This window comes from Amblyomma maculatum, chromosome 1, assembly GCF_055883805.1.
Source record: "Amblyomma maculatum isolate TAMU_Amacu chromosome 1, ASM5588380v1, whole genome shotgun sequence".
Taxonomy (NCBI): domain Eukaryota; kingdom Metazoa; phylum Arthropoda; class Arachnida; order Ixodida; family Ixodidae; genus Amblyomma; species Amblyomma maculatum.
In genome coordinates, this window is record NC_139344.1 from 273,595,785 (window position 1) to 273,620,143 (window position 24,359).

The following is a 24,359-nucleotide window of genomic DNA, read 5'->3' on the forward strand; positions in this document are numbered from 1 at the left end:
AAGTTTGAGCTCTTCCTGAATGCTACAGCGTCGACCAAGGAACCAAGGACAGAAGCGCCTAAGACAGCTCTGCTCTGCTGAGTGTTGCTGGAGACGAGGCCCCTGAAGTAATCACTTTTTCGGAGGAAGAGAGCAAAGATGACCATGCAACAGTCGTAAAGAAGTGTAGTCGACACAGTCGTCAAAACAAAACAACGGAACAGATTTATTGTCCCTTCGTTTACAACACTCGCTCGCACGGCGTACAGAACACACACTGCACGAAAAGGGTCCGTTTCGGTGGCGGCCCGGTCCACTCGGTCCTTCTCAGCACACCCTCTCCCACCAGACGTCCGGAGTCAGAAAGGCCGAGTAACCCGAGAGCCACTTCGCAGCGCGGAGCAGAGCGCCCTCCGTCGAGTCCGAGGCGAGACCCCGGAGAGGGTCTGCATGCATTCCGTCCGTGGGCCGAAAGTGCGTGGCGCCTCTGTCGACAACATTCGGCCATCCTTTTCTTTTCAACCGCCCTCAGTTGGAATGGGGTCTTGCGTTTTCTCTTTTTTTTTTTTTCTTACTCGTAGGCCGCTTGGCCCTCATCGCTTTCGGTGTCTTCTGAAGAGGAATCGTCGCTGGCCGCAGTTCCCATTGTGAAGCGCCTCATCCGGTCCGCCGCCACGACGCCTTCGTAAAATCGCCGGGTACGCTGTACTTCGGGGAAGTCTTGCACTTTGTATCGGTCGTTGGGAAGCATTTCCACGACCATGTACGGTCCCCTGTACTTCGGGCACAGCTTGCGTGACTCTCCCGTTGAAACTGGCTCCCTCTCGATCAACACCATGTCGCCTGGTTGGTAGCTGGGTGCTGGCTTTCGTCGCTTGTTGAAACTCTCTCTCTGTTTCTTCTGGTCCTGACGAATATTGTCAATTGCCGTCTCCCGTAGCTTAAGTAGGCTGGCGTCAAGCTCCTGTCACGTTTCGTGGGTGAAAGTTGAATGGTGTCGCTTTCGTAGCTCAATTTACGGTGTTGTTGATTCCCCATAGCACCTGCATTAGAGTTTCGTCCCAGTCCTTTCCGTCACCTCATTTTGATAGACTGGCAATGGTGGGCGTTATCATTCGGTTGTACCTCTCGACCTGCCTGTTGGCCCTAGGCGTGCACGTTGCGTTCTTCACGTGAATTATGTTGAGAGACTTGCAGTACTTCTCGAACTGTCGGCTGGTGTAAGCGGTTCCCTGCTCGGTGATCAGTCTTCGTGGAGCCCCGAAAGTGGCAACAAGGTCTCGGAGAAAACCCTTTGCATAGCTTGACGCGGTGCTTCTCACAGCGCGAATGGTCACAAACTTCGTAAAGCCATCCACTGCCACAATGATGTGCGTATTGCCGCTAGTGCTGCAGATAAATGGGCCGAAGTGATCCATATGGATCGTATCGAAAGGCACGGCCACTTTTGCGATGCTGTGCAGCCTTCCCGGCTTTTTTCCGGAAGGAGCTTTTCGATACAGACATTCCAAGCACCATGAGATGTGCCGTTTTATGTAAAGTCGCATCCTTGGGAACCAACTTTTGCTTTCTAGCAAGGCCATAGTTTTGTCAACTGCAAAATGTCCCACATCGTCGTGACACCGTCTCACAATTTGCCAACGTGCCGCTCGTGGCACCACCCATAACAAGCGCTCCTCACCGTTGTTGGATGATCTCCTGAAAAGCACGCCATGAAAAGCACCAGGGCATACTCCTTTCTTATGCGGTGCGCTTCTTTCGTCTTCGAGGATCCCCTCAGGGTGTCTGCGATAGACTGTAACGTAGTGTCCGTTTTCTGTGCTAGCGTCAATCATTCGTCGTCAGTGAGCTCCGTTACAAAGACATTAATGCCTCTTGCAACGTAAGTCTCTTCAGCTTCAGAGGCAGGCGCCCGGCTGAGGGCATCAACATGGCTCATTGAAGCTCCCGGTCGGTGTTCTACATCAAACGTGTATTCTTGCAGCTTCAGGTACCACCTGCCCACACGTGGCACCAGATCCCGCTTTGACAAGGCAGTCCTGAGAGAGTTGCAGTCTGTAACAACGAGGAACTCGGTTCCGTACAGGTATGGCCTAAGCTTCTCAATAGTCCATACAACCGCTAACGCCTCAAGCTCGTACGAGTGGTACCGTTCTTCGTCTCTACTGACATACATAACGGGATGCATTTTACCGTCCGCTTGCTGCTGCAATAGTACTCCCCCGAGACCAACCCTGCACACATCAGTGTGCACTTCCGTCTTCGCTCCATGTGCGTAAAGTGCCAGCGTTGGCTTACTCATTAGGTGTCTTTGTAGTTCCCTAAATGCAGCCTCTTGATCATCATTCCAGCACCAGCACTGTCCCTTACAAAGCAGGGTCGTAAGTGGTTTTGCTACCTTAGCGAATCCGGCCACAAACCGTCTGAAATAGCTGCAAAGGCCCAGGAAATGTCGGAGATCGTGGACGTTTGCCGGTGTAGGAAAATTAGCAATGCCCTTCAGCTTGAGGCTGCCGGGGTTGATGCTCGAAGCCGAAATCTCGTAACCCAAGTAGCTGATTTTCTCTTGGAAGAACGAGCACTTTTTCAAGCGCAACGTTAGGCCGGCAGCTCGCAGGACTTCAAGTACTTGTGTCAAGTTGTCTAATCCCTCTTCAAATGAAGCCGAGGAAATCAGCAAGTCATCCATGTACACCATGACTTTTGTGTGTCTGAGCGGTCTGAGCACCGTATTTATCATGCGCTAGAACACGCTCGGTGCGTTGACAAGTCCAAATGGCATGCGGGTGAATTCGTAATGACCGTCTGGAGTGGCGAACGCCATCTTCTCTCGGCTCTCTTCATTGATAGGCACCTGATAATAACCACACGCAAGGTCTAGGCTCGTGAAAAGTCGTTTGTCGTGGAGCCTGTCAAGTTGGTCGTCAATTAATAGGAGCGGATACCTATCCTTCTTGGTTATTTTGTTGAGGGCTCGGAAGTCTATGCAAAGCCGTTTCTCACCGCTCTTTTTTGTTACAAGTAGGATAGGGCTCGCGTATGCAGAGTTAGAGTTCGTAACCACTCCAACCTCTTTCAGTTCGTCGTTCATAGTTCGCACAGCCTGCCTTTCCGAGTGCGCTAGGCGGTAGGGGCGGTACATTACTGGAGTGTCCGCGGTCACTTCAATCTTCATTTCAGTTGCGCGTGTGCAGCCAATTTCCGATAGGCACGTTGCGAAGCAGTCGGAAAGCTGAAATGAAGAGGGCGTTTTCTTCGGCATCCAGTTTTCAACGCACATTCCGAGACATGGAATCAAGAAAGAAGGAGCGCCACGAAAGTGTCGAAGCGTACTTCTACGACAAGCTGGCCAAAGCAAGGCGCTGCAACATCGGTGAAGCGGCTTGTATCGAGTATGTCATCACTGGACTCAACGACGACGATCTGGTGCGGACCCTCAGCGTTCGAGACTACGCAAGCCCAGATGAGTTGCTCCAGTGCATGAAACAGCTCTGCGACAGAACGGACACCACGAAGCAGACGAGACCTAAGACGCTCTATCAGCCGTTGGATGCTCGACGTTCACACCACGTCCAAGACGGCAACGACTGCGTAGCGGCAACTGCTCAACGTCCATTTCGCACCGGAGGCGAATCGGCAAGGGCACCCGGACGGAAGTACAACGAAAAAGGCGAGCCACTTTGTTTTAATTGCTCTTCAGACGGACATTTTTCGGTAGCATGCCCAAAACCTCAACGTAAACCGTGATGCACAAATTGTGGAAAATTGGGCCACGAGACCAAGGATTGCTATTCAAAGAAAGGCTCGACAACTATCAACGGGACGAAACCAGCTGTCCTTGCGCAAGAGAGCAACGATACAGTGGGCAGCATGGTGCCAAATCAGAAGTACTTCATGAGTGCCAACGTGAACGGGAAGCCGATTAAGGCCTACGTTGACATGGGAAGCCAATGCATAACAATGCGGGAGAGCGAGGCAGAAAAGTTAAAATTCTCACACGAACCTCTAAGCCGTCCCTTTACGATCAGCGGGTACGGGTCGGGAAAAACGACGCCAACGGGCAGTTTTAAAGCGAAATTGACGGTGGACCAGGCTACAGCCGACGTCCAGATCCACATTATCCGAGACGATGTACAAGCTGTCCCACTGCTTGTTGGGCAACCCTTTACCGAACAGCCGCACATAACGGTGGTACATCGCAAAAATACAGTGCGCATTTTCGAGGAGCATGACGAGTCGTAGGATGAGGACGGGACTCTGGCCAACTTAGCTATACCAGCCCTACCACCGCGCCGAGTGAACTTGTGAGCAAAGGAGGCTGTTGTCATACCTCCGAATTACGTCGGCTTCGTTGCACTGGGCAGTGACAACGTTACTCACACTGACATCTTTGTCCACGGAAAACTGCATGAGCCATGTGGCCAATACGTACAAGCTGTGTGCTGAGGGAAAACGAAGGGTGCGAGCTATGCCTACCTGTAGCGAATGTCTCTGAGTCTCCGCTGATCATCGCGCAAAACCAGAAAATCGCAAGGGGAATCTTGTGCATGGAAGAAGAATATTCGGAACCCTCCATTCTTGTAAACTGCAATGAAAGAAAGCCGACAAAAGCAATCTCGGGAGATGATGTAACGGTCGGATCGTCAATTTCTAACACGCAAAAGGAGTCGCTCGTTGCAGTGATTAACGAGTACCGCGACTGCTTCGCAACGTGCCTATCGGAAATCTGCTGCACATGCGCAACTGAAATGAAGATTGAAGTGACCACGGACACTCCAGTAACGTACCGCCCCTACCGCCTAGCGCACTCGGAAAGGCAGGCTGTGCGAACTATGATCGACGAACTGAAAGAGGCTGGAGTGGTTACAGACTCTAACTCTGCCTACGCAAGCCCTATCCTACTTGTAACAAAAAAGAGCGGTGAGAAACGGCTTTGCGTAGACTTCCGAGCCCTCAACAAAATAACCAAGAAGGATAGGTATCCGCTCCCATTAATTGACGACCAACTTGACAGGCTCCACGACAAACGACTTTTCACGAGCCTAGACCTTGCGTGCAGTTATTATCAGGTGCCTATCAATGAAGAGAGCCGAGAGAAGACGGCGTTCGTTACTCCAGACGGTCATTACGAATTCACCCGTATGCCATTCGGACTTGTCAACGCACCGAGCGTGTTCCAGCGCATGATAAATACGGTGCTCGGACCGCTCAGACACACCCTCTCCCACCAGATGTCCGGAGTCGGAAAGGCCGAATAACCCGAGAGCCACTTCGCAGCGCGGAGCAGAGCACCCCCCGTCGAGTCCGAGGTGGGACCCCGGATAGGGTCTGCACGCATTCCGTCCGTGGGCCGAAAGTGCGTGGCGTCTCTGTCGACAACAGAAGTTTGAAGTGTACTGCCAAGAGCAGCAGAATGAAGTTTATGAGAGATATGTGCTTCGCTCAAGAATCCAGGCATAAGGCAGATCCTTTGAACGTTTTGTGTGCGACCTGCGAAAGCAAGCCCAGAGTTGCAACTTCGCATCATTGAATGACTCTATGATCCGGGACCAAATTGTGTTCGGCACAAATAAACCGAAGCTCTGGGTGAAAATGCTCAAAGTGAAAGACCTTACGCTGTTTACAACAGAACAGATCTGTGAAGCTGCTGAAGAGTCAGCCCAACAGAATGAAGCCTGAGGCCAAATAGAAAAGCAAATGGCTTTGATGAAACAGCGTCCACGATTTCATTGCAATGATGCAACCGGACACATGAGGGGAACAAGTGTCTAGCGTTTGGGAAGACATGTTTTGCTTGCAAAGAGGCCAATCATTTCGCGTCCTGCTGCCAGAGTCTGCAGTCAGTGCGGTAGCTCAGGACAGCTTTGAAATCCTCAATGTCAGGGTCTGCACTATCGAAAGGATAGCTGATTGGATGGTGGCAGCCAAAGTGGCCAACCAGAATGTTGTTTTGAAAGTGGGCGCTGGTTCTCAGGCAAACTTGCTGCCTTATTCAGTCTTTTGTAAATGCAAAGCAGAGACGTCTCGGCTGCCCAGCAGCTCTATTCTTCGGTCATACAGTGGGGACGTGATTAAACACTTTGGAGTGGCGACCATACCAGTGGTCATGAACGACAAGTCAGAGACTATCCCCTTCTTCATTGTAAAGAAGAGCAACCAGGCAATAATTGGACTACAGGCAACTGAGACGTTAGGACTCGTAGTGCGTTCAGTCGAAACCGTGGACGACGTGCGTTCAGACAAAATATTGCGAGAATTCCCGCAGCTCTTTCAATGTACCGGCTGTGTAGCGCGTCTATACCAGATGGTCCTGCGCGAAGATGCAATTCCAGTGATACAGTCGGCACGACTCATTCCCTTGGCTTTGCAAGAACCACTGCGAGAGGAGCTGCAACGCATGGAAAAGACGCATATCATTCAAAGGGTCAGCGAGCCAACAGACTGGGTGAGTCCACTGGTCATTGGCAGGAAAAAAGATGGCAAATTGAGGGTCTGCATGGATCCTAGAAATAATAACCAGTACTTGAAGCCTGAACACTGCCAGATGCTGAGGCGTGATGATATTGAGGCCAAGCTCGCTGGCGCTAAATACTCCCGTCTTGATGCAAATTCAGGGTTTCATCAGATTCCATCGGATGAGGCCACGCCAAAAATTTGCACATTTGCGACACCTTTCGTATGATATCACTTCCTGAGATTGTCGTTTGGGATTGCCTCAGCACCAGAGGTGTTCCAAAAAACAGTGACAGAGATATTTGATCGAGCTCCAGGCGTTCACGTGTATGTCAATGATATTCTGGTATAGGGTTCAATACTGGGCAAACAATGAGTACCTTTGTGGAGCACTGGAAATAGCAAAGCAAGTTGGCCTAATGTTAAATGCAAACAAATGTAAGTTCGCATGCACAGAGGTTGAATTTTTGGGTGACATCATCAGCCAAGATGGGATACAGCCCGATCCCACATTGAGCATCATTTGCCGAAATGACGCACCCAGCAGATAAGATGGCGGTTCAGCGAATGCTGGGGTTGGCCAATTACTTTGGAAAGTATATTCCTCATCTTGCTGAGAAGACCAAGTTGTTGCGAGATCTTATCAAAAAGGACACAATATTTCAGTGGACAGAGAATCATGCCGCTGAGTGGGCTGCTCTTTGTAGTGTTTTAAGCAGCACGTCTGTGCTGGCAATTTTTGATCCAGCTAAAGAAACTGAAATCAGCTCGGACGCATAAAAAAAATGGTCTAGGAGCTGGACTTTGGCAACGTCATGGGAATAGCTGGCGTCCGGTCGCCTACGCATCGCGTGTCATGACTGAAACTGAACAAGTGTACTCGCCATGGGAGTTACGTTTGGGTGCGAAAAATTTCACCGCTTCGTTTATGGAAGAAACATCATTATTGAAACACACCACCGCCCCTCCTAGTGATTGCGGCAAAAGGAATCGGCGATATGCCGCCAAGGCTTCAATGTTTCTTTTTACGCTTGCTGAAGTACGATTATTCCCTTAAATTTGTACCAGAAAAAGAGTTGCTGCTCGTCAACATGCTATCAAAATCGTCGTCAAAAGAGTCAATGTACCGCTGACTTCCCAGATGACGTAGAGGTGCATGCAGTTGGAGTGGTCACGGATCTGGTGAGCAGCAAAACAATGAATCGACTTGAGGCCACTGCAAGAGATCCTGATTTGCAGTCTGTTATACGTTACATAACAGATAGTGGTGACCTGGTTGCAGCTTGAAGCCATTCGCTGTAAAGTTGTCTTTCGTTGAAGGAATTGTGTTAAAGGGGTTTAAGGTAGTCATCCCAAAGTCGAGGGTGGAAATGCTTCAATGTCTACATGAGGGTCATTTGGGCTTGAATAAAAGTAAAGCAAGAGCTTGCCAGCTAATGCTCTGGCCTCGACTGAATTCTGATATTGAGCGGATGTTAAACAGTCGCGCTGTTTGCAAGAAATACGCGTACCAACAACGCAAGCCGTTCCTGATGCGGCCAACACCCCATTACCCTTGGTAGAGAGTCGGCATTGATATCTTCCAGCACAGCGGTAATTCTTACCTGTGCGTGTACGATGCCCTCTCCAACTTCCCAGAAGTTGAAAAACTTACCGACACCACAGCTCATACTGTTATTGACAAGCTGAGCGCAATCTTAGCTCGTTATGGTATTCCAGTAGAAGTTTGCAGCGACAATGGTCCCCAATTCTCCTCTCATGATTTTGCTGCTTTTACATCCAGGTATGACTTCAACCACATTACTTCAAGCCCTGCATTTCCACAATCTAATGGACTTGCGAAAAAAGGAGTCCAAATTGTAAAAATAGTCTTGAAAAAAAACGCAGGAGACACAGCAGGACTTCTGGGGACTACTTTCCAACCGTTCAACTCCATTGGAGGACGGTCGTTCACAGGGCGAGCACCTACAAGGCAGAAGACTGCGCACGCTAATTCCTGACTGTAGCCAACAGCCGAAGACAACCGTTTTCAAGTGCAAGCCCCTGGATGCTGGTACTAAATCTCTACATCATGCCTCAAGAAAGGAGACGTGGTTAGGATTCATGACAAGCAGTGGACTCGCAAAGCACGAGTAGTGGGGCCGGTTGCACCGTGTTCATACCGGGTGCTTACCGAAGATAATAAACTGCTCCACCGCAACAGAAGGCACCTACATGCGATGCTGAGACCCTTTGAAAGCAGCATAGCTGAAAGTGACGAGTCCGACAGTGAGCGCGAGCCCATCGACGAGCAGATGCCTTGTCTATGACTTATAGAGGCAGAGGAGCCAACTACAGACAGCCAGTCAATGCCAAAAGTAAGGCGCTGCTTCAGAAACAGAAGCCAGCCAAATCGACTCCACTACGACCAGAACTTCAACCAAGTAAATTGCTGACGTTTTAAAGTACTGGCAAACGGGAAATGTAGAAGATACGCATGCGCAGTGCCTGCCAGCCACATTCCGCACTGAACGCTGCTGCAGACGCCGACACATGCCTGTATCAACAAGCCGCTATAAAAGAGCACAGCTTCCCTCAATAAAGGCTCATTCTTTTCTGACCTGTCTTGACTGTAACATATGGTATTGTCTCATTTGCCAAGTTCTGCAGCACGTATGAGGTCCGTCTGCTTTAATTTGTCGATGTGTATATTTTCCTTCATAAATTCATCACTATCTTAAATTATGCGATTAGTTATGCGGCATGAATTCTTAAAATAGCATTTGCCTATACGATGGCTTAGGATTAAGCAAAATGTTTTGGGCAGGTTTCTCTGCGAGTCAGTGCTGTAGTTCCTGGCTTGCTTTATTTCTTGCTGTTGTATCTAGGTGGTGTACCTTTCAATGCAAGTTTTCTTTTGAGTAATGTAATTTGGCTGATAAGAACATGCAAGATGTCATTGCATTGTATCATGCATCAATCAACCTTGCCTCAGCACCTTATAGATCTAAATTCTCTCAACTCAGGGTTTTCTTCTCAAATGTTTGGGTTTGGTGATAAGCATCTCAGATTTTTTTTCAAATTTCTTACTTCATTGAATTCAGAATAAAGTTTTGCCAAAATAATTCCGGCAGAACTTGGTCCTTGTGCACGTAAACTTTGTTAATGTAAAATTTAAAAAGAAACCATTATTGAACAATATATTGATCTAACAAGCTATTACAAGATCTTTTGAACTATTTTGGGCTGCGCCATAAGTGAAGAAAATGACGGCACTTCAAGAATTTTTGAAGGAGCAACAATTTCACAGTTCTAGAACTAGAGCGTCAAAAAGTTGGACGATCAATGAGATTCATCCGGGATATGTGCAAGAACAAATAGATGTCTACAGGATTCTATATGCTTGTCATTGCATGTAAAAAATGACAGAGGAATTGGTGGTTGTCTGTGAATCATTTGCTGCAGCTCTTCAATTTGCTTGGCAGTTTTTATTAGTATAGCTCTCACACAATTACAACCACTTCAAATTTAGGTGAAGGCCCATACATCCAATGACTGGGCATTGGCATGCTAGTGCACCTCCATCAAATTGCTGCCTTGCCATGTCACCTGCCAACCACCATGTGCTGGAGGCATGCTTGTGAATTTTTCAGACAGGCTTTAAAAGGGAGGAGGGCCAAGGTTTTTGGTCTGCCAGGGGCTCATTATGGCATGTGAGTATGAACAGTCTTCCATACAGTATGGTCATGGTGCGAGGCAGCATGCTAGTCATTTTTTGAGGCTGCGAGGTTTCAGATAGTCGATGCTGATAACATTTTTTTCTGATAGGAGATTACTAAAGCTCTCTTATTAAAATAAATGAACAAAACAGAATTTTAGCTTTATCTTATTTCATATTATATCCGAACTTGTACACATAAAACAGAAGCTAACCAAAGTAGTGCACCAAGCATCTAATATTCTTGAATATTTTCCTAGTGGTTCATTTAGCACTCAGCTGAAAACAAAAAAAAACTGTTCAAGTGACGAAATAAATATTTGTCACTTGTTTTGGTGAAGTTTTACGCCTGTGATACAAGAGTATAAAAATTTTCTGACAAATGGAGAAGTCTAGAGCCCCATTTGATGCCCATTTGGGACGTCTGATACGAAACAACCGTTCGGTTATACGTCATGATTCCCCCTTGCACGATGGCGGATGCATGTCACGTGATCCGTCGACGTTTGATGATGCGGTCGCCTGCGCTGTCAACGAGGAAGCGAACGAACTTCTCAGCGGCAGCATGTCTGAGATACGAGTCGTCGACGGGGAAGAAAGCTCGCCTCGCATAGAGATAGAGGAAATGAAACAACGGTTAGAAAACATTGAAAGGTTGCTCACTGCACCACAGTCATCAAGCGCTCCATATGGGCGGCGTTAATCACGTAGGGCATGCTTCGTGTGCGGCCGAACTGGTCACTTTGCTCGTAACTGTGCTGAACGTGCACACTCCAAAATCAGTCCATTCCAAAAAAACGGGTAGGTCGCCTCTCTGACTGCGGGTTGGAAGGGGCTGAAGAAAAACAACGGGGGGTTTCTGTGAGTAGATCCGCTGTAGACGGGACGATAGAGAAGAAAACAAGGGTACAGCGATCTTTGGAGATCCTCTTACAGTAGTACGATATTCGGAGGAAACTGGTCTGGTAGTACAGTGCCGCATAAACGGGAGTGAAGGTGAAATGTTAGTTGACACGGGCTCTCGCATTTCGCTCATTTCTGAACGGGCTTTCAAGAGGTTGCAAGACCGATATCCTGACAAAATTACTAGCGCAGTAAGCTCGCATGAGCACTTTGTGGGCATCACTGGAAGTAAGACTGACTTCCACGGCTGTTTCTCCTTGCAAATTTCCTTAGGAAACAGAACTTTTTTCATAACGTTTTCATGATTGCGGATGGGCCTGCAATCCCAGTAGACGGAATGATTGGACAGGACATCAGATCAGCCCAGAAATTAATATTTTAAACACTGAAGGGTCTTGGACTCTATATAGAGTGTCAAATTCCTATTAAAAACTTGCGAGCTGAAACTATACGAGAGGTTCCTCAAGTGCTAGCCGTCCTCGATGATGCGCCCGAACGCATATCCGTGAGTCTGACATGCCCTTGCACTGTACCGGCCTTGTCGCAAATTGTTTGCTGGGCAAAGCTGGCAAAACGTAGGCCAGGTTGCCGTCTTCGAGGTTAATGCTGTTTTTTAGCACATGGATTGATAGGGTCCGCGACACTAGTGAAGCTAGACGGAAGATGACGCGTTCCCGTCCGCCTTGCAAACTTCTCTAAAGAGGGAATAATTTTGCCCCGAAATATGAACATTGCTACATATCTGTGCACTGTGGAAGAATCAAAAGACGAAAAGTGCTTGCGGTCACAGATCGTTGCCTGGCATAGACAGATGATATCACGTATGTCTCTCTTTGATGATACCTAGGAGGGCTTGGCCCAACTGAGAAAGGTAATCAAGGCATACACTGAAGTTTTTCCTCAAAGCAACTTTGGCCTCGGGCAATGTGGGGCAATCAAACACCACATAGACACACAGGGTGCATCTTCTGTGTATCAGAGGGCCTACTGCATTCCGTATGCGCAGCGTGAGGAGATGGCCAAGCAAGTGCAGGATATGCTGAAAGCCGGAATCATAGAACATTCCAAGTCCCCGTGGGGTTCACCTGCACTATTGGTTGAAAAGCCAAATGGGTCATTCCGTTTTGTAGTTGACTACAGGAAGCTAAACAGTGTCACCAGAGTGGACCCGTATCCGCTGCCAGATATCCAAGAGACCTTGTCACAGTTGGGATCGGCCAAGTACTTCTCGGTTGTGGACTTGGCCTGTGGCTTCTGGCAAATCGAAATGGATCCTTCTGATACGGAAATAACGGCGTTTATCACGACCAGTGGTCATTATCGATGAACGAGAATGCCCATGGGATTAGTAAACAGTCCTGCTGTCTGGCAGCGAACCGCCGACGTTGTGCTCGAGGGGTTGACTGGCCACATATGTCACGTGTACATGGATGACATAATCATCTATAGCTCGACGATCGAGCAGCACATGATAGATATTGAGGCAGTGCTGAGGAGACTGAAAGGCGCCGGGCTGAAATTGAAGCCGAGAAAGTGCCAATTTTTGAAGGCGAAAGTAAAGTACCTCGGGCATATAGTGTCTGCCAACGGCGTGCAACCAGATGAGGAGAAAGTTGAGGTGGTTCTTTGCTTTCCCAACCCAAGCGGTGTCAGACAGGTGCGAGAGTTTCTGGGCTTAGGAGGGTATTATCGGCGTCACATCGCAAACTTTGCGCAAATGGCTAAGCCACTGACATTGCTAACAGCAAAGCACACAAATTTTGAATGGACGGCCGAGGCACAAGCTGCTTTCGAGAATCTGAAAAGAAAGCTCGTTGAAGCGCCAATACTCAAGTACCCTGACTTTAGGAAAGAGTTTATCCTTCAAACTGATGCGTCACAGAGCACAGTTGGAGCAGTCCTGTCGCAAAGATTAGAACAAAATGAACATCCGGTGGCTTTCACAAGTCGTCAGCTAAATAAGGCAGAGCAAGATTATAGCGCAACAGAAAAAGAATTTTTGGCTGTTGTATGGGCGGTAGCCACTTACGCTGTTACTTGTATGGTCGAGAGTTTAAAATAGTGACAGACTGCCAACCGCTTAAGTGGCTTATGAACATCAGGGATCCTAGCTCGCGACTGGCACGCTGGAACCTTCAGCTTCAAGGCTATGATTTTGAAATAGAGCATAGAGCGGTGAAAAGTGCACACAAACGCGGATGCCTTGAGTCGGGTGCACTTGGAACCAGTCTCTGAAGTAAGGACCACAGCTTTTATTCCAGTTATTGATGAAGAAAAGCTGAAACAAGAGCAGCAGAAGGACGCGAAACTTCGAGGGATAAACTAACTGACGACCCGGAGTATTCAAGGGGATACGCATTGAGCATATCTGGCTTGCTCTGTTAAAGGTGTGCCCATACCCGACGCAAAGGCCAGGCGCGGCTACCAGAGCCTGGTTAGAGATGTGTTACATGCATACCATGACGCACCATACTCCGGTCATTTCGGGGCCAAGACAATAAGACAGAAAATTTAATTGAAGTATTTCTGGCCAGAAATGAGAAAGTCGATTACCGAGTACTGCGCTCAGTGCGAATCCTGCCAGTTACGAAAAACAGGAAATGCGCTCCGTTTCAGGAGTTTAGAGAGTTGAGCGCACCTTTTGAGAGAACGGCCATGGATGTTATCGGACCCTTACCGACAACCAGTAATGGGAACAAGTACGTGGTAGTGTTCTCCGATCATTTGTCCAAATTCACGGATGCCATTCCAATGATTGACCAGAAGGCGCTAACAGAGGCGAGGAGCTTTGTTGAGAGAGTCATTTTGCGCCACGGTGTGCCCAAACAGCTGCTCATTGACCAAAGAAGCAATTTCATTTCCAAGGTCATGACAGAAGTGTGTGAGCTTCTAAAGGTCAAAAAGCTGAAAACAACAGCATCATACCACCCAGAATGTAATGGGGCAGTAGAACGGCTGAACCAGACTCTTAAGCAGCTGCTCTCCCATGTTGTGGCACCTGACCAGAGAGACTGGGATTTGTGGATTCCGTATGTAATTTTCGCATACAACACCGCCATTCACGAGAGTACTAATGAGACGCCGTTTTTACTAATGCATGGCCGAGACCCAGACATGCCGCAAGAGGCATTTGAGGAGTGTGGGGGTCCCAAGTACTTCGTCATGGACGATTATCGGGCAGAGCTGGCGTTGCGACTGCAGCTATCTCACGAGATGGCGAAGAAAGCTTTGGCTTTCGCCTCCACGGTCCGGAAAGCGAGACATGACATTAAAGCCGCGGAAGCAGAGTTCATGGCAGGAAATCGGGTCTTGCTCAAAGTTGAGAACAGTGACAGGGGACTGTCGCATAAACTGGCGCCAAAATGGAAAGGCCCCTACCGCATCGTGGAAAAGGGAGGCACCCAATTTTCACTGTGCATGCGAACGGACTGAAGCGCTACCAAGAAAGGGCCCCTCAAAGGGATTCAGAACAGGACAGAATCGAAGCTTGCACACAGAGCACACCGGCTGAGAACAGTCGCGATGACTTAATCTCACCTGCGACAACAAGTTCTATAGATCCCGAAATCATTCACGTTATTCTGACACATGCTCAACATTTACCGCCGCAAAATGCTGAAGACGGTGATATTCAACCCAGCAGCACTGCCGAGTGTGACGTGGATAGTTCACAGGATGCAGGGTCGCAGGCACTGGAGGGGAACAGGGACAAAAATTCCGAACTGCCAACAGAGCCAGGCCGTGAGCTGATTTTGCCTCCCAATGTGTGGGATATGTACTATCCTTTGTCTTAATTGATAACGCTGTGAGCCTGCTAGTAAGTTTCATCCATGTGCAAAAAATAGTATGATACCCTTTTCTGAACACTGTTCAGTTGTGTAAGCTTTATTTTTGTACTCTTGTGTTTCGTTTTACTTGTATGAATAATATGAACTCAGTTTAATGATGTGTATATCAACCTGTATGATACCATTTTCAGACCCCCTTTAGAATGTGCATTTGTTGCAATGCTTTGCTAAAGGAAAGAAAGCGTACACGCATTTTTGTTCATGTAAAATAGTCGCCAGTCGAGCCATTTGATTCTCAACAAATGTTAGGGAGCTGGATGACCTCGTTGTTGTGTGTGAAATGCGGACTTCTTGTATAGACGGTGATGCAGTTGAACTCATCTGTGATGTGCCTTTGTGGAAGTGCACATACAGGTCAAGGCCAACAACTTATGGACAAAAGAATTGATGTGACGGTGCACAGACTTCAAAAAAAGATTTTTTTTAGAAAAAATTACGGTGAGCGAATGTGATGGCTAAACTGCCTGTGCCAAAACTTGGGATACGGGTTGCGCGGGGTTCCGGGAACCACAGACCTCTCCTGCTCGTGTCGGCTTTTGATGATTTGCCTGCTCGTGTCGGCTTTTGTCCGAAAACCGAATACGAGAAGAGTCGCTGAACGACATGCTGGAATGCGGGGACGACGCGCTAATGACGGCTACACGTGCGCTGTTGCGATGATGGCGAGGGTTCCGGGAATGGGAACAAAGGACACGAGGTGACAAGGAAAGCAACAGAAGGACGGTGGGGCAGAGAGGAACGAGAGACGCTCTAGAGCCGGTCAACACAACCTCGTCTCCAGAGGGACGACTGCCTGAAGATACGACGGCGGCTCGCTAGTCCTGGCGGCGCGTATATTGATGGACTGTAATATAAGTGTGCAACAAAAATGTGACAAAAAGAAGTGGACAACGATGGTGCGTATATTGAGCTCGCCGTGTAAACCGTCACCATCAGCGCTGCCTGCAGCTATGGCCATCATCTTCTACCTCAAGCATAGGATCATCACAGTGGCGTCCAGACGCAGCCTCAAGACCGTATGGTGAGCGGGGGCATTCAGCTCTGATTAAATCTGTTACTGGCCCTATTTTGTGTGTGATTCCTGCTCTCCACCCCGAAAAGGTCCCTATAACCAGGACATCGCACCATAAACATGGAAGATCTCCGCACTGAACAGCGAAATGACAAATCACTGAAGAAATTATTTCGTGCTGCTTGGGGGGGGGGGGTCACCCAGGACCCAGACAATGCTTATTTGGTGGATAACCAAGGGACACTACGAAAGCGCGCACGGCCTACTTGGTCAGGAAGTTGTCGTGCCAAGGTCATTAGTACCACGCATATTGAGGTTTTCATGATGCTCCGTACGTGGGTCACTGTGGAGTAGCAAAGACACGGAGAAGGTTGGAGCACTAATACTATTGGAGAGGCATGCATCCTGACGTTCGAGACTACTGCGCTAACTGCCAATCTTGTCTAGAAAGAAAGGTCCCGAAAAACCGCAGGCCAGCTCCTCTTCAGGAATTTGAAGAGCTCTCGATGCCTTTTGAAAGGGTGGAAATGGATATCATGGGCCCACTTCCAACGACGACGACAGGAAACAAATATGTACTGGTGTGTGTGAATCACTTAACTAAATATGCTGAAATAACAGCACTGCCTGACCAAAAAGCAGAAACTGTGCCGCGCGCCTTTGTAGAAGCGGTCGTTTTGCGGCATGGCATTCCAAGGCAGCAGCTAACGGATAAAGGGTAAAATTTTCTCTCGAGATTGATGAAAGATGTCTATCGGCTTCTTGGAATTGATGAAAGGCAGATAACATCTTACCACCCGGCTTGTAACGGCGCTGTGGAGAGGCCTAACCAAACCGTAAGCCAACCGTTATCCCACTACGTTTCACGAGATCAATGTGATTGGGATTTATGGATACCTTTTGCTCTTTGCGTATAACACGGCGGTACACGAGAGCTCTGGTGATCGCCTTTCTACCTTTTATTTGACCGCGACCCAGACTAAGCCAAATGCGGTGTTTGACAGAGAGCGACGGATGCCATACGGGTCGCTGGAGGATTATCGAGCAGAACTGACATTTAGATTTCAGGTGGCCCATGACTTGACAGCGGAAGCTTTGATTAGTGCTTCTGCTTTCTCCTTCCTCTTCTCTGTGTTGAATATGGGATGCATGTTACGAGGGAAAGGGGAAATGATTAGATTTTCTCGACAGCAGATCTTTGGGATCTAGAAAAAGCTGAAGCTGAGCCGCTTGCAAGTTAGGTATCTTTTATCCGCTAGACAGCGTCATAACTTCATGTTCGAAGCCTTCTCTTTGGGAACATTTAATCCAGAAGTTGCGTGCAGCGTTAACCTGATTCAAGAAATTCTTCTGCAATTGCATTGCTTTTCCGACAGTTGTTTACAAGTCTTCCTATCCAGGCGGTCACTCTGTGCAAACGAGTATATAAAAAAATAATTGGTTCACAGGAAGGAAAAGGCGCAATATCTGTCACACTTGCTTCTGTGGACACCTGAACCGCGCCGCAAGGGAAGGGAAGAAGGTGGAAATGAAAGTGGAAAAAGAGAAAGAGGAGCCGTAGTGAAGGGCTACGGAGTAATTTCGACGACCTGGGGATCTTTAACGTGCACTGACATCGCACAGCACACGGATGCCTCTTCGGTTCACCTCCATCGAAACGCAGCCGCCACGGTCGGGATCGAACCCGGGTACTCCGGCACAGAGGTCGGGCGTCTTACCACTGCACCACCCCGGCGGGGCACGAACGAGTAAGGCTGCTATAATTTTCTGCTCGCAGCAATGGAGTGTTGAGCTCTGAGATGAAAAACTGATTCGTCTGCCTCTTTCTCTCATCTGCAACTACCTCAGGGCTGCACTGCACAGCAATCAGAATCTTAAGCCATAATGTCGAGCCCTTTACCAGCCATTCTGGCCCGTGCCAAAGCTCTCTGTTGCAGAGGTTCTCTGCTTTCATACCTCTCGTGAAGCAGTCAGCTGGATTATTGGTTCCCGGGCAATGCTACCATCTCTCCAGGTTGGTTGCACTTTGTATCTATCACTCTATTTTGAACGAATGAAGCATAATTATCGCTGGAGCGTAATCATCGAGTCAATCCAGAAGAAAGCATTCATTTGACTGACGAGGTTGGGCCCTTTTTCCAAGCGGTCGTTGAGTGACATCCGCTTCCCTGGGGTGGGTGATGATGTTTTGAACACGATACGAAGTTTCGTCGTGGTTGCCTAACAACGTACGAATGGCTGATGTGGCATATAGTAAACTTTTCCAGGCAGTACTTCATCGATCACCCGCTCCGCATGCCTTTCCTTGGATTAACTGCTGATATTGTTTAGGGAGTTCTGGATGGCGGCATATATCGTTTTGTCAGGTTATCGGGTCGCAGCATTGCCATATTTTTGTTGTCATTCAGTTCTTTAGATGCATATTTCCATGGCAAGACTTCCTTTCTTTTCCAACTTTACTTTGCCCAGTGCTCTCTCGTTTGGTGTCTTTGCAGAATCCTTTATGCTGATAGCGTCTAGCTCCCAGAAATTCTGCAGCGTATACCTATTCTTAGCATGCAAACATTGTTTGCGAGTGTGAGGTTAGAAGTCACACTGAACGGTCCCTGGATGATCCAACCCAGTGGTACAGTGCTCTAGAATCTTGGGCAGTGTGTCGTCCGCGCCGGGGTACAATAGAGGAGCGAGGTCGCCGCCGTGATGAAAGCGCGCGTGACAACCATAACCCAGGGGGCGCTGCCAGTAACAGGTGTGCCAAGGGTGCGGTGTGCCGAGCCGAGCTCCATTCGCTTGCATGCGAAGACGAGCGCAGACCGTCTTCGCGCGTTGATTTCAGGAATTCGTGTTTCGTTGTTCTGCATGTTCTTTGCCGTTTGTTGCGCTTTCTTGGTGTGTTGTTGAAACCTCGTATGTGCTCTCCACTTGGAACATCTAAGCAATGCGTGCACGACGACGGAAAGACGACGCGACACAAAGGACAGTGCCGGGCTGCAACAGTGGTTACAGCTTGTGCAAGGGAGTTCCTCTCTCTTCCATGTATCCATCGACGCCGATCGCTGTGAGATTTGGTCACAGAACATCAAGAAAGCAGACAGAGTGCTGAACGAAGCAAGCGTTGTGTGCGAGCGCTATTTTGAACAAGTTTTCATTCAGTGCACGTATAAAACAATCAACGGTGAACGAGTAGAGGCCGGTCACATACTGATGACGCCGTTCCGACCATCTTTCCGGACGCACCAAAATATATTTCAAAGTCGCTGCCAAAGAAAATGAAAGTCGGGAACATCTGTGAACAACAATTCATGCAGCGAAGCGGAGACGGTGTTTACAAGCTAGCTCATGAAGAGCAGCCGACATCTGACAGCGCGACAATCCCGAGGAGCCCAACAGGGGAGATTTTGCCAAGAAAAACGAATGTGCCGTCTTTGCCAAAAGTAACCAGGCTGTATGTTTTGCTTCTCACTTGTATTAAAAGCCAATGAGGATTTTCACTTTATCACAACTAGTTAAGAAGTGAGGACAGGTGCTCGCCTTTACATTTGAGATTTAGAGCTTCAGAAGTTTAGTATGAATCCACTACTACATGGCTGAAAAGCAGATCCTGCAGCCTGGTTACTAAAACACCCGAAATGTGGTCAAGGATCGCCTTGCCACGCTGAGAAAAAGCTTTCCACTACGCCGAGTGCATGTGAGCTGGATGCTGGTGGAGACATGTAGCCAAATTCTAGAGTCGGTCTCACATAGGCTTTGTACAAAAGTAAAAGAGTATCTCGACACATACCAAATTTCCTATTACTTGAGCCTACCAAGGGCACGCTCCCAACATTAGACTTGATGTGAGGCCTCCAATCCATACTAGCGTCATATGTAATGCCTAAATACCGCACAGATTTTGCTTGAGGTATGACATCTGCGGTAGTTTAACGAAACATATAAGGGGGTTTTGGTTTTAAAAACTAGTACACTACTTTTGCACACATTTAAAACCAATTTCATTATTCTGCCTGCTAGCTTACTGTGTTTCTCAGTCGTTTTCTTTTTTCTGAGTTGTGTGAGGAAGCGACCACATATTGTCATCGGCCAGCGTGACATCTCATGCGGGCGGGCCATGGTTTTGTACACGTCAAGAGAGCTGTCATTCAAGTGGAAGTGAACCAAGAAGTGCATTTGCTTCGCTGTGCTGTACGTGTGCTGTAAGCATGGTTGCTCCTCCGTTTGCAAAGCTGAGTGAATAGACACCCTCTACAGCTATAGGACGTCATCAGTGCTATGTTAAGTTGCCTTGAGAGCACGCCACGTACACTTGCAAACACTGGTGCAGGCGAAACTCGCTGGACACAATCTTCGGCTCATGAGGTCGGTGTGCGAGGAGGGCAAGACGGCAGCGCAGAAACTTTGGGGCTATTTGCGATCGCTGGACCGGAGGGGTACCCCGATGCCCCTCATCATTTATGCGATGGCAGGGCGGCCAGCTGAAGATCAGCAGAAGTCATTCATCATCATCAGCCTGACTATACCCATTGCAGGGCGAAGGCCTCTCCCATATTCCTCCAATTGCTCTGGTCCTGTGCTAGCTGCATCCACTTGACCCCTGCGAACTTCTTAATCTCATCCGCCCACCTAACTTTCTGCCACCCCCTGCTACGCTTTCCTTCCCTTGGAATCCAGTGTTACCCTAAGCGACCATTCGTTACCCTCTCTTCGCACTGTATGTCCTACAAATGCCCATTTCTTCTTCTTGATTTCCAATAGAATGTCAGCAACTTCAGTTATTTCTCTAACCCACTCTGCACGTTTCCTATCTCTTAATGTTACCCCTACCATTTTTCGTTCCATAGCCCTCTGCATTGTCCTCAAATTAAGTAGAACACTCTTTGTTAGCCTCGTTTCAGCCCCATAGGTGAGTATAGGTAATATGCAACTATTGTATACTTTCCTCTTGAGCGATATCGGTAAGCTGCTAGTCATAAACTGCGAGTGCTTGCCAAATACTCCATCCCAATCTTAATCTCCTTGTTATTCCCTTAATGGCAATGACAAAGAATATGTGTGCGCCGTAACAGTAATTGGGAGACAAGAGTACACTCTTATTGGAGTATATGTTGAGCCAGGCAGGCCATTAGATGCTTCGAGGCTTGAAAATTTGATAATAAGGACACCCACTCCACATATTATTTGCGGAGATTTCAACGTTCACAATGAAATTTGGGGAAGCGCACACACGTGCCCGAGGCGCCAAGCTTGCAGAACGTCTCGCAAAACATTCAATTGAACCGCTAAATGATGGCAGCAAAACCCATCTCCGAAGCCTTACGACTGCCAGCAGTATTGACGTGACCTTTGTGACAAGTTCAGCTGCCCACAACTTTGGCTGGTGCACCGATCTGGAAACGTGAAGCGACCATTACCCAGTCTGCATATCAGCTGTCCTTGCGCAGGTGATGCCAGAAAAATTTCTAATAAAATCTATAGATTGGGATGCATACAAAGATGCTGCAAGCAGAGGAATTACTACCGCAACCCGAAATGAGGAACTAATATCGACAATGGCTTATTGCCCGAGAAAAAGCACACGATCACAGCTAAAAGCGATAGATTACCCTCAAATGATGAGACATTTCAAAGGCTGTGCGCTATTTGCAGGCGAGCTGAAAGGAAAGCTTTGTGCACAAAAGACCTTGAAGACCTTCGTGCCTGCCGACGGGCACGTCACATTCGACGCTATCTGGATAAGCTTAGTCGGCAAAGATGGCGCGATTTTTGTTCTACGCTGGATGTGTGCAAACCAGTAGCCAAAATTTGCCGGATTATTCCCAGTATGCGCACATCCCTCCAACCGCTTCACCCTTTAACAGCACTATCTCTGCATGAACAAAATCCATTAAAAAAGTCTCAGAAGAATGCTGCAGACTACTGTCAGCGGGGTCAGGGCCTTCAGCACACTCCACAGATGGTCTCGGGCATCTCCCAAGCGGCAGTGCAAGCAATGGACCTACCTTTCACAATTGAAGAGCTATCCACAGCTATCACGGAATTAAACAGACGGAAGTCTCCAGGTCATGACGAAGTGACCTATGACGCAATCGCAAAGCTACCTCACAATTCCCGTCTTTGACTCTTGGAATATTACAATTCTTCCTGGATGTCTGGGGAAGTCCCCACGGAATAAATTTGGTGAAAGATGTCCGTTTTGAAACCTTTTCTTTTCTTTTTCTGAAAGTTTGCCACAAGGCATTAAACAGCCAACAAGTTACGCATCCTTCTGACCCATCGCCCTACTGAGCTGCGTAGGTAAGCTTATAGAGTGCATGATCACCAAACGCGTCACCTGGTTCCTCGAGAGCTGAAATGAGTATCCTCAAGAAATGAACGGGTTTCGACAAAATAGGTCTGCGACTGATAATGTCATTACCCTTGTCTCATCACTTGAAGAGTACCTTCACGCTGGGTCGCCTACATCGATCCCACAGCAGTCTTCCCCGACATCAAGGCCGCTTTTGACTCTGTGTTTCAGCATGTAATTCTCGCTGCCTTGGCCAGCCTTGGCATTGGAGGAAAGCTTTACAACTGGACTGGACACTATTTACAAGAGCAGCAAATTTTATGACCACTCCAAATGGACTCTCATGCAGGGCAGAGAGGCACACTTCAGGGAGCTGTTCTCAGCCCTCTCCTGTTCAATATTGCCTTTATACATATAACAAGAAACCTTTCGCGAGTACACATAATTTTTGCAGATATCTGCATCTGGAGTGCATCACGTCCGCGTTATAATACGCAGCAAAGTATTCAAAGAGTGTTACTGTACATCTCATTGTACCTGGCTCCCCGGGGTCTTCGCATCTCATCAGTAAAGAGTGTTGCTATGGCTTTCACAAGAAAAAATGACTCGATACCCGCTCCTACTGGGTAGACAGTCACTCTTGTATGTACGGTCACACCAATTCCTAGGTGTTATGATTGACAGTAATCAGATTAAAAACCTCAGATTAAAAAGCTCCGCGAGAGGAACACTACAGCAGCGCAGGTTTTCAGATTCACGGCGGGAACACTATGGCACAGCAACTGTTGGTCGATGGTTCTGCTTGAGAACGCCTACGTTGAAGGAGTGTTACGATACTATTTACCGGTGCTTCAAAGATTATCTCCAACAAGCAAGAAGATTCTTGAAGCCGTGTGGAACAACTGCTTGCGGATATGCCTTGTACTCCCAAAGGGATCCTCTGCACCAGGAACACTTGCAGAAAAAGGATGTCTCCCGCTAGATGTGATTGCCGCCCAAGAACCTATGCGTACCCATCTCAGACATGTCCTCTAAGGTGAGAAGCACTTCTTACACAGTGTCCACCTAACTCACTGCAACTCTGGCTTTGGTCAAGCTCTACAGTTTCTGCCCCTCCTATTATTATTCAGCCACAAAATCTACTACCTCTCACCTTTCCCCCATGGACACTATCGTCTCTAAAGGCGAATACGTTTGTTCCTGGCGTGGATGCAAAGAGCCGCATGACACAGGCAGCACTTCCGCAAGCCGCTCTCGCCTACTTAGCCAAGAAATATACGCAGTACGTCCACATATTCACCGACGGTTCAACTACTCAAGACACTTCTTCCTGTGGCCTTTATGTGCCCTCAACAAACCATGCCCTGTCTTACCGGCCGCAGCGGAAGACATCTATGACCGCTGAGCTCCATGGCATTAAAGAAGCTGTTTCCAATATCCTGCGCCAAACCCCCGGACGATGGGTTATCTTCAGCGATTGGACGATGGGTTATCTTCAGTGATTCAAAAACATCTCTGCAAATCCTGTATAACCTGCTCAAGAAAACCAATCATCAGCCTGTTTCCCTTGACATTGGGTTATCATGATCATGATCAGCCCGACTATACCCACTGCAGGGTGAAGGCTGTCCCATATTCATACAATTAACCCAGTCCTGTGCATACAGCATCCACTTGACCCCGGCGAACTTCTTAACCTCATCCGCCCACCTATATTGCTGCCGCCCCCTGCTACGCTTTCCTTTCCTTGGAATCCAGTTTATTAACCTAAGCGACCATCAGTTATCCTCTCTTAACTACCTGCCCTGCCCATGCCCATTTCTTCATCTTGACTTCCACTAGAATGTCAGTAACTCGAGTTATTTCTCTGATCCACTCTACATATTTCCTATCTCTTAATATTACCCCTACCATTTTTCATTCCATAGCCCTCTGCGTTGTCCTCCACTTCAGTTCAGTCGTGTCCGACTCTTCGTGACCCTATGGACCATGTAGTAGAACACTCTTTGTTAGCCTCCACGTTTCAGCCCCATAGGCAAGTACAGGTAAGATGCAGCTGTTGTATACTTTCCTCTTGAACGATACTGGTAAGCTGCTAGTCATAATCTGCGAGTGCTTGCCAAATGCGCTCCAAATCTTATTATTCTTGTTATTTCCTTAATGGTCCGGATCTGCGGTTACCAC